This window comes from Acinonyx jubatus, chromosome B3 (genome assembly GCF_027475565.1).
Source record: "Acinonyx jubatus isolate Ajub_Pintada_27869175 chromosome B3, VMU_Ajub_asm_v1.0, whole genome shotgun sequence".
In the NCBI taxonomy this organism is placed as follows: Eukaryota; Metazoa; Chordata; class Mammalia; order Carnivora; family Felidae; genus Acinonyx; species Acinonyx jubatus.
Window position 1 is genome coordinate 138,288,159 of NC_069386.1, and position 13,978 is coordinate 138,302,136.

A 13,978-nucleotide genomic window follows, 5' to 3' on the forward strand; every position below is an offset into this window, starting at 1 on the left:
CCCCTTGGCATCAACAGCCTCTGCCTTCCAGAGCCCCACCTCACAGCCCTCCAAAGGAAGCTGCCTTTAAAGTAGGACTTGTGCCAGAACATGAGCTAGGAATCTTAAGTACTGCTCCCGATAGTGCTGTGTGGCACTGAGCACATTACTTAACCTCTCTGGGCCTCTTCGTCTTTATAATAAAACCTGCACATGGCAGGGGGGGAACGGGCATGCGTCTAAAGACACTTCTGGTTCCAGATGATCTCATGGCTCCAGATCTCATTGAATTCTTCCCAGACTCAAGCTCTGGTGGTGGCCTTAGTGGCTTCCTCTGGATGCCGGTCTTTTTGGCACGTTGTTCCTCCTGGACACCTAGACATAGAAACCAGGGTCCCATTCCAAGCGCTTTATAGCTATTAACTCATTTCATCTCCACAATTCTATTACAGGGAAATTGTATTACAGGGAAACTGAGGCATAGAGACATCAAGCCTCTTGTCCAAGGTTCACACAAGGATTTGCCCAAAGATTCTAGCAAGCTACAGCCTGGGATTTGAACACTGGTCGGTGTGGCTTCGGAAAATTACTCTTACTACCAGATCAGTGGTCCCCAAGCTTATCTACACCTGAGAACCACCTAAGGGGAAGCTTGGAAAATTTCCAAAGCATAAGCCGTACCCCAGACCAATGAATTCATCATGTCTGGGGGTGGCATGGAGGCATCAGTGTTTGGGGAAACTCCCCAGGTAATCCCGAAGTGCAGACAAGTTTGGGGACGCCGTACCATCTGATAGCCTCCCTCCACCGTGGTGTGTGGGAGATGAGATCATGTAGCAGGCGAGAAGCATGAGCTTGGTCCTGGCTGTGTCATCACTTGCTAGACGTGTGAGCCTTCACAAGGCACCGGGCTGTCCCGAGCCTCTGTCTCCCACCCTGACCCAGCCCGGCTGCTGTCTGTTCTGTCGTTAGCTCAGTGATCTTGAGTGAGTCACCTGATGTTTCTGAGGCTTACTTTTCCCATCTTGAAAATGTCTTTCTAATACCTATCCAGCAGGGTTCTTACAAAGGCAAAGGAAACAAAGTGCCTGGAGACATAGTAACTGCTCAAAACAAAACAAACTACAATGTATCTGACAACAGGGCTTAACCCCAGCAGTGTCAGATACACACACACACACACACACACACACACACACACACACACGGGTACACACAGGTCAGACCACACTCACACACCCCGAGTTCAGCCGGCACGGACACACACATTCACACACAACAATGGCAGGAAGGTAAGTCTAATGCAACTCCCATATTAAAAAAAAATAAATCTCTGAAAGCTTATTTTTCATTTGCGTTTTGCAAAGAAATCATCAGAATCCGCCCCCTTCCCCCATCACCTTTGTCCCTGGCTACCCGTTTGTCTTGAAGTTCAAAGAAGAGATGAACTCAGCTGCAAGTGCTTTCCTGGATGGACTGATGGGTGATGACGGTGGTGGTGGTGGTGAGGGCTCTTTCGTAAATTTGAAACGTAAAAGTGTTTTCATTCTCTGGCCGTCGTGACAACCTTGTGAGAGTTGGAAATGAGAGTCTCGTTCCTCACTGAAATCGTCTTCCTCAATCACAGGCGGTCTTCACACTTGTGGGCTGTTATTGTAGGGTTGCTAATGAATGTTGATCTTTGGCGAGGGCTCCCAGTAGTGTGTTCTTTTAAATACAGCGGTGATGTCCTAAGTCACAGGAAGGTTTCAAGTAAGAGGATGACATACGTCTTCCTTGGGTGGTACTCTTCATTACGATTGTCTTTTTGCCAACAGAGTTAATGGAATGATCCTCATTCAGTTTACTAGTTGATTAACGTCAGATACCAGAAAATTTTCATCCAGTATCACGATGGCTCCTTGCTCCCTCTCCATTGGTCCCTTCATGCTGAGGAGTAATTCTTCTAAGAACCCCTTGAACACATCCCCAACTCCCAAACCTTGATCCTGCTAAGTGATCATCTATCTCCGTCTCTCAAGCTCCTTTTGTCTTGACTGTTTCAATGACCGTCCAGTCCATCCAACCCACCGCCACCAGAATATCGTTTCAAGCGCGGATCCGGTATTGTCCTCTTGATTTAAAACCTCTTCTGGCTTGCCGCATATATAAGGAAAAGCACTGAGCAGAGATCCCTTAGGGATCTGACTCTCCTTCAAGCCCTCACCAGCTCCTCGAACTCTGGGCGATGAGAATTTTCAGTGTTGTCTGAGAACGGCATGCTCTTTTGCTCTCCGATGGCTTTGCTGCTGTAGTTTGTTTGCCTACGCTGAGAAAGGAGGAGTGTAAATTAATCTGGAGCAGCTATGATATGTGTGGTCTTGGTAGGTACTCTACATACATCATCCCTCGCCTACCAAAAGGACCCTGTGTCCTTCAGAAGGAAATGCTAAGTGGCCCTGCTCAGTGCCGCGTTCCTGGAGTCTTAAGGAGTCGTCCTCTCTCTTCCCTGCCCACCATGCATTGAGCTGTATTGTAACACTGTGCCTTTTTTTTAATGTTTATTCATTTTTGAGAGAAAGAGAGAGAAAGAGAGGGGGTGGGGGGGTGAGAGAGCACAAGCAGGGGAGGGGCAGAGAGAAAGGGAGGCACAAAATTCGAAGCAGACCCCAGCATGGGGCTTGAACCCATGAACTGTAAGATCATGGCTGAGCTGAAGTCGGTTTCTAACCCACTGAGCCACCCAGGTGCCCTGTGACGCTGTGTCTTAAGCCAGGTTTCTGAGCTGCAACACCTGAAAGGACATTCTTTTGTAGGTAATCTATTGAGGGAGAGCTCCCAGGTAATTCCTATACAGGAAGGGGCAGGGCACAAGGTAGTTCAGGGAAGATCTGGTTTCAGCTGAAGTCCGCTCTCACACTGATTCCATGAGGCGCTCTGGAGCGTGAGTTATCCCACTGTGAAGTCAGGGGCTGGGCTTTTATGCCCCCAATCAGCTACTCATTAGCTGTAGACCACGTCCTGATTCACAGGTGACAGGAGGTCTAATCCCATAGGCATCACCGGGCAGGACAAGTCCATTGGTCATGATAATTTCCTGGAGAAACACGAAGCTGTGAGCCATTATCAGCCAGTCCCATGGCAGCTGAGGACGGCCACACCAATCTGGTAGGAGTCATTGGTAGAAATCTACCTACAGCCTCTTAAAAACTATGCTTTTTTTTTCTTTTTTTTTTTTTTTTTGGCCCGGATCCCTTTCATTAGCCTGTAACACCCTTGAAAGCAGATCAGCTGAATGTGAATGTGCCTTCTTCATATTAAGTCCTGGGAGTCAAGCCCAGTATTTTTTGACATGTAGTAGGAACACTGTATTATGCTGAGAGAATGACCCATCTAGAGACTACCTACACTCGTCAGAGAAAGGTTCTCAGTTCTAAGAATTTGGTCCTAGATTTCCAGAGGCTTACTGTCTATGTGGAGAGATGGGGCAGATACACAGAAAGTCTGTATGAGGCTGGGTTAAAACAATGACATGTACGGGGACCTGGGTGGTTGAGTCGGTTAAGAGTCTAATTGTTAGTTTCGACTGAGATCATGATCTCATGGTTCGTCAGACTGAGCCCCAGATAGGGCTCTGCACTGACCGCATGGGCCTTGCTTTGGATTCTCTCTCTCCCTCCCTCTTTCTGCCCCTTCCCTGCTCATGCTCTCCCTTTCTCTCTCTCAAAAATAAATAAATAAATGTTATTATTTTTAAATGTCACTAAATTGAGAGACAGAGAGCATGCGAGCAGGGGAGGTGCAGAGAGAGGGAGAGAGAGAGAGCATCCCAAGCAGGCTCTGCCCCATTGGCACAGAGCCTGATGCGGGGCTTGAACCCACAAACCGTGAGATCATGACCTGAGCCAAAACCAAGAGTCAGATGGTTAATGGACTGAGCCACCCAGGCAACCCAATAAACTTTAAAAATACTATTTAAAAAAATGACGTGTACAATATTGAGTTTCACCTGTGGACTAGGCATTGTGCCCGGTGTTTACCACATTGAGTACAAACTTAGTGTATTCTCTGAGCAAAATTATTGATGAATGATTAATGACCATCTTACCCACTCCCCTGACTTCCAAAGGAGAATGTCCCTGTGCACTAAGTTATTTCAAGGACTCTCTTCGGTGGTAAAGAATTTGGGAACCAGGCAAGAAGAGAGAATGTGGAAAAAAAAAAGCCAGAAATGATCACATGACAGAGCTAAGAGAGCGGATGGAGAAGAGATTCAGGCATGATGTGCATGATGTGTGGGTGATGTTTGGAGTTGCAAATAGAAGAGTAGAAATGTTGAGAACTAGCTATTGGGGCATCGAAAATGTGACGTTGACGGAAGACGTGGAATTTTTAGGTACCTGATGTATATTGGTTCCGTATTGTTCCTTCTCTCTTTGACATTTCCTTAAGAGGATAGATAAGATAGGAAGAACTTTCTGGTACCTTTTAGTTGCTGAGATTTGCCTGAATGTAACACTATGCTGAGACAGCATCATACGAGGCCTTGGAATTTGAGTTATACACACAACCTCTCATTTCATGGTTATTGGCATTCGTTTTTTTTTTTAATTTAAAAAAAAAATTTAATGTTCATTCATTTTTTGAAAGAGAGAGAGAGAGAGAGAGAGAGAGAGCATGAACAGGGGAGGGGCAGAGAGAGAGGGAGACACAGAATCTGAAGCAGGCTCCAGGCTGTGAGCTGTCAGCACAGGGCCTGATGCGGGGCTCGAACTCACGGACCGCGAGATCATGACCTGAGCCGAAGTCGGACGCTCAACCCACTGAGCCACCCAGGCGCCCCCATGAGAAAGTGACTGACACCCAGAGAGGTTAAATAACGTGCCCGGAGTCATCCAGCTGGCAACTACTGATTCCAGGGTGTCACTCCAAACCCTGCCCATTAGATTCGAAATTCACAGTCTGGTTACTGTGCCACAAAGCATCTCTGATGAAGAACAAAGCGGATGCCGGCCCCGTGAGAACCTGCTTGGGGGAAATTCGGATGGACTGTAGGCCCATGGTCTTGAGGACGGAGTCCAAAGGAGGGAGAGTTCTCTGTGGCACGAAAGCTAAAGCCTTCTGAGAGCACCTAAAGTTTGCTCCAGGCCTGAGTCTGAATCCAAAATCTTCATCCAGGTGGGCTGATGGCAGACACTGTCTGGGAACATACAAGAGAGAGTTCATCGGAGATAGACATTAAAAGCAAGAGAAAGGCATCGCCCTGCTATTTCACGTAACACTACGGTATTTTGTAGACTCGAAACTAAGATCGACTGATTTCTACACCAAAAGATTAATTCACTTCAAGAACGACTGAGAGGTATTCTTTCTCATTTGTCTCACACGACACCAAATAGCTGGTAAGACAAGCGGGTTTGACTCTCCTCTCTCCGGTTTTGAAGTTGTATTGATAGAGCCATCAAGCTGTCATTCACAGACTCCGAAAGAAGCGGTGTTTTCCTTCCCTGAACCATCCTGTTGTTAGAGATGCTACTCCCCTGTTTCAACAGCTTAGAATTATGTCAGGAGCTAGATCCCACTTGGAATAAAACCCTGAAATTGCTTTATTCTTCAGTTGCGAGGAAAGCCGAAGGCATGAGGAAATGGTAGAACCACTGAATTTGGAGTCAGATGTTGCCAGCTGCCAATTGCGTGACCCTGGGCGAAGCGTCTCCTCTCTTGCGGGCTTGGTTTCCTCCTCTGCAATGTGGGGGCCGACTAATCCTTCCCCTTCCCCCTTCGTAAGATGGTGAGAAAGATGAAATTAAACAACGGGTAAAAGCGGGCTTCCTAATCTATGAATTGTTGTACACATGTAAGTGGTTGTTATTAATTACAGTTTGGATTAGAGCATAAGGTGCTTTACCAAAGCTTAAATAATAAGCACCTAAAGAATCAGGAGAAATATTTATAGAAAAGATGTTTGCTTTCTCTTGCGTGTGTTATCAATTGCTTTCAACTGGTATTTTAATTAATAAGGTGTGTGATTTTTTAATTTAAATAAGATTAAGTCTCTGGAAGAAATAATAGCAGAGGAACATGAAATATGTAATAAAAAAGTCCTAACAATAGTAAAGATGAAGTGGTTATCTAGAAACAGAAAGATTCTTGTTCAGCCTTGGAGGGGACTGTACTGATTAGCTCTATTGTTAAAGTGCATTTTTTTCCACTTTAGATAATAGTCACTTATTTTCATATTCCTTTTAGGACTTTACATCTTTTCCACATTCCAATGCATTTTTTCTTAAACATTTCCCTACCATATTCTATGGCACAGTCAGGAAGCAGATCGGGAAAATAGTGTAGTACATCGCGTGCCCCAAGGAGGCATCTGAAGAGTTCCTTGAGAAGCTGGCAATGATTCACCAGGTCAATCAGGTCAGAAAACTGGAAATCACTTTTCACTTCTCACTCACCGTTCACCTTCGGTCACAGAAGAAGTTCTGTCTTCCTTACGTTTCCAAATTCCCTTCCCTCTTCCCCGTTCTGATTTTCCCAGCCTAACGCAAACCCTTGCAATCCCTGCAAAGACATTTCAGTGGTCTCTGAAAGGATGTGCAGCCTCTCTCCTAACCATCCCAGACCCTACTGCATACAGCAGTCAGAGATCTTTCAAAGAGCACATAGAAATGCTTCCATTTCCAACAAGGAATAACAAGGAGAGTATTTATTCTCTCCTGAACAGATAAAATATAGGAGACAACAGTTTTAAGCACAGAGCAAAAAAGCAGGCATCCTTGAGATATGGTCAATAAATAAAGCGAACCCTGTAATTTCCCCCCAGCTTACTGCTTACGCTTTCAGGAAATGGGGACACTGAGACAGAACCCGTAGTCTCACGTCCAGGTCAGTGGAAACAATGAAGCTGGGAGGCCAGGGGAACACGACTGCCAGAGTTTGCAGGGCACCTGAAGGGGAGAGCTGAGAAGGATCTCCCTCTAGTCTTTTTTTTAATTTACTTTTTAATGTTTATTTATCTTTGAGACAATGCGAGAGACAGAGTACAAGCAGCAGAGGAGCAGACAGAGGGAGACACAGAATCTGAAGCCGGCTCCAGGCTCCAAGCTGTCAGCCCAGAGCCCGACGTGGGGCTGGAACTCACTAACCGTGAGATCATGACCTGAGCCGAAGTCAGACGCTCAATCGATTGAGCCACTCAGGTGCCCCAGATCTCCCTCTAGTCTCAAGCAAAGTGCTGATTGTTATACCCAAGGCTGGAGAAAGAGCCACTGGAAAGGACTGGAGGAATCAGTCCTTGGAGCTTACCAGAAATAGCTTTGGTTCCCATATGCCAGAGTGGAAAACTCGTAATTCAGAGTATCAGGTAGAATATTCAGAACAGTTTTACCCCAGTAGTGGGGGGAATGAGCTCTGGACTAAACACTGCACTGGACCCACCTAATAACATTTAAAGAAGGTACAAAGACCCACGCTTTTTTCAGGTCACATAACCAGATCCTAGAATAATGTCCATAAGGAGTTATTCAGATAGAGAGATACTCAACACCTAATAGGGCTAAATCCACGATGTCTGGCACGCAATAAAAAATGACCAGGCATGCGAAGAAACAGAAAAATATAAGTGATGATGGGGAGAAAAATTAATCAGAATTGACCTGGAAATCTATCCATACACTATACATATATTACAGAATTAGTAGGCAAGGATATTAAACACTTATGATTACATTTCTTACATTGAGAAAGTTAAGTGGAGACATAGAAATATTAAAAAAAAAATCAGATTCTTAGAGGTAAAAGCCACAGCATCTGTGCACCCTTTAAATCACAGCACGTGTTTCTGTTATGCTAGATGAACCAGTCCTAGAGATCTAGCATACAGCATATGCCTACAGGTAATAAGACCTACCGTATTGCACTCGTAGAACTTTGCTAAGAGGGTAGATTTTATGTTAAGCATTCTTATCACAAATAATAAATAAATAAATAAATAAATAAATAGAATGAAAGGAAGTCCTCGGAGGTGAAGGATAGGTTTATGGCACGGATTGTGATGCTAGCTTCACAGATGCCTACTTATCTCCAAGCTCATCACCTTGTCTAGATTACATATGTAGGTACGGCTTTTTGTATGTCGATCACACCTCAATAAAGTGATTGAAGTTTTAAGAGGATGATGTGGAAACCACAAGGTCTAAACTAGCAAACACAGTGAAAGGGATTAAGTAAGAGATTAGATAGTGCAGAAGGAAATATTACTAAACTTGAAATCAAGCTCATTGATCATTTCCAAAATAGAACGCAGAGAAACAAGGTTGGCTTGGGGGTGGGGGGATGCGGCGACCATCAGTGAGCTGTGGACCAGCTTCATCAGCCTAACACGTGTGCAAGGAAAGAGAAGAAAGGGAGGGACATGGTCTCAGGACTTTAGAACTGCATAAGCAGTGGCTCCAAAAAGCTTAAAAAGACATTTATTAGCTCATAGAGTTTCTGAGGGTCAGGAATCCAGGCGTATTTTAACCGGATGGTTCAGGCCCAGGTTCTCTTGTGAAATTGTGTTCAAGCCTTAGGCATCTGAAGCCTCCACTGAGGTAGGGTTTGCTGACGGCTCACTCATGCGGTGGCTGGCCGCCTCAGTCACTCTCCACGCAAGCCTCCCTTTCACATGCTTGAGTGTCCTCACAACGTGGCCCCTCACTTCCGCCAGATCAGAGAAAGAGGGAGCAAATCAGAAATCAGTGTATCCTGTAAGTTAATCTTGGAAATGACATCCCATCCCGTCTGCCATATTGTACCAGTCTGTGGCAGAGCTTGGGGAGAGACCACACGAGAATGTGACTATCAGGAGATAGTGCTTTTTGGGGTCCAACTTAGAGGCTGCCTACCATAAGGGCCTACAGAAATATCTGAAAGAATAATGGTCTTCAGATTTGATGAAAACTATAAGCCCCCAGATCCAAAAGGCCCAACAAACCCCAAACATAAGAAATATGACAAAACCATATCAAGGCCCATCATAAACATATTGCCTAACATCAGTTATGAAGAGAGAAGTCTTAACAACAGCCAGAGAGATTCTTCTACACTCCATAGTGGTTAAAACTGACAAGGCTGATCACACCAAGTATTGAAGAAAATGTGGGGCAATTGGACCCCTCAGACACTGCCAGCGGACTATGCAAGGGTGCCACCATTTTGGAACATGGTCGGGCAGTTTCTTCAAAGGTTAAATATATACCTATCATATGACTGAGACATATGTTTACCCAAGAGAAAGAAAAACATATGTACATACAGAGATTTGAGAAGTGCATAGAGCAGCTTTATTTTTCTCAGTTAAAACCTGGAAACAACTCCAATGTCCATCAGTCAGTGACTAGATACACACTGTGGTATGTCCATACAAATGGATTCCTACTCAGAAATGCAAAGGGGCACCTGGGTGGCGCAGTCAGTTAAGCATCTGACTTTTGACGTCAGTTAAGGTCATGATCTCATGTTCCTTGGTTTCGATCCCCACAGTGGGCTCTACACTGACGGCATGGAGCCTGCTTGGGATTCTCTGTCTCCCTCTCCCTCTCTCTTGGCCTCTCCTCTACTTGTGTGCATTCTCTCTCTCTCTCTCTCTCTCTCTCTCTTTCTCTCTCAAAACTGAATACATATTTTTTAAAGAGAGAAATGGAAAGAGATGAACTACTGATGTTCAACACCATGGATGAATCTGGAGATAAACATGGCAAGTGCAAGAAGACAAATACCAAAGAGTAAATTGATCTGGTGATGGAAAGTGCATCCGTGCTCACCAGGGGGTGGAGCCCAGAGGTAGGTGGGAGGGAGACGCCATTTCGGGGAGTCAGAGTGTGGATACGTCCATTACCTTGATTGTAGTGATGGCGTCATGGAGAATGTCCAAACTCATCAAATTGCACCCCTAGAAAAATGTACAGTTTGAATGTCCATTAGACCTTAATAAAGTTGTTAAAAACGAAGACCACACCCAATATAGGCCTATCCCTTCTGCAGTTTGTGCTTTCAGTGGCTTCCTATAGCCCTTTGGGGTCTGGGCTTTGGAGAAGGGTTTGAGCCTCTTCCAGTTCCTGTTCCGGTTGTCCCTCTCCCTATCTTCCTGTTAACTGTTTGAAACTCCCTGCAAGTCCTGGACCATAACGCTGGCTCCCATCCCACCACTTCCATCACTCCTCCCCCCAGAGTGTTTCTCCCCTGTCCACGCCCCTCTGATAACTCGCTCCCACCTTAAGACCCCACTCAGCTTTTCCCCAACAGATCATTTCTGGGCCCCTTCTTCCTCTCCTGCCTTTGGTTGTTGACCGTACTGTGTTCTACCTTCTGATGCTTCCTGCAGCCCTTCCTACCGACCCCACTCACTTGGATCACCAGGCTTTCAAGTCACTACTGTGATCACATCTAGTGGTAGTTGTCATAATGGCAAGAGTTCTTTCTGTCCCTGCAGTGCTTAGCATGACATTGGATACACAATAGGAACAAGGGATAGGTTTGAAATAGTACATGAAGAAGATGATTTGGAGAGCTCCCCAGAATATGGCTGCAATAACCTGACTATCTGTGCCCCCCCCCACTCATATGTGGACATCCTAATCCCCAGCGCGATGGTATTTGTTGGTGGGCCCTTTGGGAGGTGAAGTTCTCATGAGTGGGATCATCACCCATGTGAAAATGGGTGCTCCATTTCACATTTCCCTCCGCAGGGAGCTCCCCGGCCATCTTTCCGCCATGTGAAGATAGAGAAAAGTAAGCAGTCTATAGCCCAGAAGAGGATCCCACAGAACCTGACCATGCTGGTCCCTGATGCTCTAGCCTCCGGCGCTGAGAGAAAGCAATTTCTGTTGCTTACAAGCCACCCAGTCTGCGGCCCTCTGTTGTGGCAGCTCCAACAGACTACGGTAACGTCTTACCCCAGAGAACCTCAGATTCACCGACGACAAGATCACGTTCGGAGTCTGGCAGAGGACCCGACGGGACAGAGTGTAAGCGCTACACTTCTCAACAGGATCATGGATCGAGGCATCCTGGAGTGGGCGAATGTTCACTTACGAGGGCGGGCCAAGGTCTGGGGGATGGAAGCAGGGAAAGAGGGGGAGGTGTCTTCTCAAGACGGCTTAAAAAAACAACAATGCTTTTAAATCCCCCAAACAGCTGTCCGGTTAGGAAGATACGGTTTATAGTCACAATGCCTATGTTCAGCTCGCTGGTGGTGACGTAGACCAGCAGAACTTGCGTATAACATTCCAAGCCCGTGTTCCTGTTTTCATTCTGATGGGGCCAAATGGGCAATTTCCCGGGTCCGGATACCCAAGGAGGTCAGAGTACTCCCTCCCTTCCCTTTCTTCTGTGGATGACTCTAAACTGTGTCATTGGACAGACACACCAGTGAAACATTCAGGGGCCAATGTCTGCCTTCCTCCCCTCCAACTCTGCACCATGTCTCTCTTTTGCTCAGAGTTTCAATAATGAGCTGATGAGAAGGGTGTGAGGCAACACATCTGTGAGTCTCCTCTGAAATCTTCTCCTGGTTATGTCGCTGTCTGCTTTTCAGCCCGGTGGACAAGGCAGCCATCAGGAGTGAGGAAGAGAGAAGCCTGGGCAGCAGGAGCCAAGCAGCTGTGCCCAGACAAGGGGAGACAAAGGGCAGAGTCCAGAAAGGCCAAGGTTGGGGATGATTTTCACTTTCAAGAAGTTTATAGCTCATTGAGGTATCTGGCACTGAGCGGTCCGCTAAGACTCAACCTTTTCTAGAAAAGGAAAAAAAAGAAAAAAGAAAGAAGAAAGAAAGAAAGAAAGAAAGAATAAAGAAAGAGAGAAAGAAAAAAAGAAAGAAAGAAAGAAAGAAAGAATAAAGAAAGAGAAAGAAAGAAAGAAAGAAAGAAAGAAAGAAAGAAAGAGAAAGAAAGAAAGAAAAAGAAAGAAAGAAAGAAGGAAGAAAGAAAGCAAACAAGCAAGCTTTCCAAGCTTACCAGTTTGGATTCAAAACGTCAGGCAAGTGGAAAACAGGACTGGGGCACTCAGATTCAAATCAAGCATGAGATGTATGAGTTTATGTTTCATAAGGATGGAAAGGAGTGTTTAAAAATTCTTTTTTCTTACAGGAATCATCAAACATACATAGAAGTAGAGAGGAAAGGATAAAGATCTTCACTCATCTATCACTTAGTTTAACCATGGTCAAAATTGTATTTTTTTTAAGTTTATTTATTTTTGCAAGAGACAGACTATGAGCAGGGGAGGGGCAGAGAGAGAGAGAGAGAGAGAGAGGGAGACACCGAATCCGAAGCAGGCTCCAGGCTCCGAGCTGTCAGCACAAAGCCCGACGCGGGGCTCGAAATCACAAACCGTGAGATCATGACCTGAGCTGAAGTCAGAGCTTACCTGACTGAGCCACCCAGGAGCCTCCAAAATTGTATTTTTTAACCAGAGAGAATCAGGCAAAATCTACAGGTACATACCATGGGCATCAGGAGTTTGGAGGTAGAACAGCGTGGACAAAGAAACCCGCGGCTTTGGACTGTAAATCATCCTCCCCTTCTCAGGGTGTACAACCGAGAACCCAGTTCCTTAACTTCTGGCCAGAGTTCACTGCACCAAAACATGTGTGAGCATCTCCGCGTCCCAAAACCCTTGAGAAGTCAAGGGAGGCCCAGGGCTAGTCATACGTAGTACCTGCTCAGTAAACGGTGACGTTTTGCCATGGTTACCATGTTCAAATGCATCAGGCAACCATGCCCGGAAGACAAGAAATTATAACTCTGCCCAAGTCAGGACAAAGGCCTGACTCTGACACATGTGGGATTTTCCCAATGTTTTCTTGGAAACAAGTAATCAATGGCAGAAAACCTCAAGTCCATGCATGTTACAGAGAAAGCAGATGTGTTTTGAATGGCAAAGAATGAGGAAGACAACAGTGATTTTTTTTTTCTTTTTAATTCTGACTAATTTTACAGCAACCGATTAACCATTTGCTCTCTCTATAGCGTCTGTATTGTTCCAGCGCTGAAATCCTAAGGCACGCTGGAGGCAGCTGTAACCCCCAGGGGATGTTTGACAAGGTCCAAAGGCATTTTTGGTTGGAGAGAGTATGGGTTGTCATGTTGGGACAGGAATGTTCCTGGCATCTAGTGGGTAAGGGACCAGGGAACATCCTCTACAATGCATAAAATAGCATCATCACCACCCCCAGCAAAATACTACATGAGTCCACATGTACTTACTACCAAGGCTGAGAACCTCTGAATTCGCTGAAAACAGATCAAGCTTTGGGGTCGGACAGCATTATATTGAATCCTGGCTATGTGGCTTACCAGCTCAACCCTTTTCTGTGAATGCCTCCACTATGATTTGGGGATGGTGACACCTTCATTGCAGGTCTGTCTGCTTCATTAAAGATCATCTGCGGGAAACGCTGACCTCTGCACCCGACACACGTAGGCACTCAATTCGTGGTGGCCGTTGCAATTTTGCATTGATTACTACAGTTTTTGACATTGTGAGTAATCACCCTTGATTTCTTTTTTAAAACATTCTTGATGAGCCCAGTGGAGAGCCAGATCCCGGGAGGAAACAAAGAAGGTCTCGAGTGGACCACGCCATCCCCTCCCGGAAGCTGGGTAGGAAGGATCAGAGACTGTCAAGGGAAAAGATGCCCGTGCGCGTACTGGAGGTGGGGCTGGTTATAAGGAGATGGGACTCCTGGTGGGGAAATGGAAAAAGTAGATTTTTGTCAACCGTGGCACTGTTGATATTTGGGGCCAGATAATTCTTTGTTGCTGGGAGGACGCTGGACACTGCAGGGTATTCAGCATCATCCCACGCCCTCAGTGCCTCACGTCTCCAGACACTGTTGAATGGTCCCCGGGGGGAGTTGAGAACTGACATGGGCCTGCGATGGCAGCAATGCCCTGTCCCTTCACCCTCCACCTTCAGCCCATCCCTAAAGCAGACATCACTCATTTGACGCGACCCTGTGCCACTGAGCACGGACCCA

General features: G+C 45.9%; 1 long non-coding RNA gene across 1 annotated transcript; it reads right to left on the reverse strand.

The window, feature by feature from the left end:
- Positions 1-1,309: 1,309 nt before the first annotated feature.
- On the reverse strand, positions 1,310-12,681 carry LOC113601589 (uncharacterized). The gene is made up of 3 exons (XR_003422884.2): positions 12,444-12,681; positions 9,765-9,892; positions 1,310-2,287 (listed from the first exon to the last, which is right to left on the reverse strand). It is a non-coding gene; the product is annotated as an uncharacterized LOC113601589 (long non-coding RNA).
- Between the last annotated feature and the right edge of the window lie 1,297 nt (positions 12,682-13,978).